Source organism: Solanum pennellii, chromosome 4, assembly GCF_001406875.1.
Source record: "Solanum pennellii chromosome 4, SPENNV200".
Classification (NCBI taxonomy): domain Eukaryota; kingdom Viridiplantae; phylum Streptophyta; class Magnoliopsida; order Solanales; family Solanaceae; genus Solanum; species Solanum pennellii.
Window position 1 is genome coordinate 26,632,654 of NC_028640.1, and position 1,292 is coordinate 26,633,945.

Below are 1,292 nucleotides of genomic sequence, written 5' to 3' on the forward strand. Positions count from 1 at the left end.
CGACCCAGTCAGGGTTACGCAGTCTGTGACGGTCCGTCATGACTGTGATGGTCCGTCCTGCAGGTCCGTCATAAAGTTCAGAGAGTTAATTCTGTGGAAAGATTTGTGACGGTCCGTCGCGCCAACGACGGTCCGTCCTGCCATTCCGTCGTGAAGTTCAGAGAGTCGATCTCAGTACCCAATTTTCAGAATCTAAGTGTTTTGGAACGAGACCCCCTCGACGGTCCGTCGTGACCATGACGGTCCGTCGTGGGATCCGTCGACCCAGACAGTTATTACCAGAAATAAACTCTACTGCTCAAAACGACTAAACAGGTCGTTACAGATTGTCATATATACAATTTTCATATTATGATGATCACATATACATTTAATAATACATAATAAATTACAAACGAAATTGTATAAAAAAGTATTTACAATTTCTCAAATATATACAATATAATCAATGTATATATATACAAATAAAATCATTAATGTCTAAGAGTTTCATACGACTTATTTTTAATCAAAATTGAAAAAATATTTGATTTTGAATAGTTAGCTTAAATATTGGAATTGTGTAAATGTTTGTTACCTTATTTAGAGATATTGTTACCATTTAATAAAAAAGTTAAATATTAAAATAAATTAAAAACAAAAAAATGTTTTATACAAATTAAAAGATGCATGACAAACTAAACTATACCCATAAAATGTAGTTATGTAAACTACACCCATATAATGTTATTTAATAAATTATGTTTGTTATATATGAAATTTTCCCGGTAGTTAGCTAATATAAGAAAAAAGATTAATGGTAGAAATTAGTGATAATATATAGAAATTAGTGATAATATATGCTTGCAACTTGTTGTTCATTATAAACACCTTTGTAAAAGGATCCGTATGAGTAATAAGATTGTTGATGTTAATTTTAAGTTTCATAGGATCCAATTCCCATTCTTGTTTCTTCGTCACTTCTAATTTTTTGGACAAGTCGTTACAACCTTACTAAATAGTTTATCTAAGTACCTTCCATTCTTTTCAAATCTGTCTTTGATACATACTTGATTTCGCCATTGAACAATACAAAAAAAAAAACAAATATTCTTTTTAGTAATGTGTTATAGCCTATATTTATAGGTTTTGAAATTAATTTTGAAAAGGATTAGGAAAAGGAAACTTGTGGAAAATAAACTTGGATATTTTCTAATTATAATAGTATTTGGTTTAAACAATTAACGTAAAGGTTTTCTAATCAAATTAAATATAATTATATTAATTTATGTGTATCTATATATATATATATA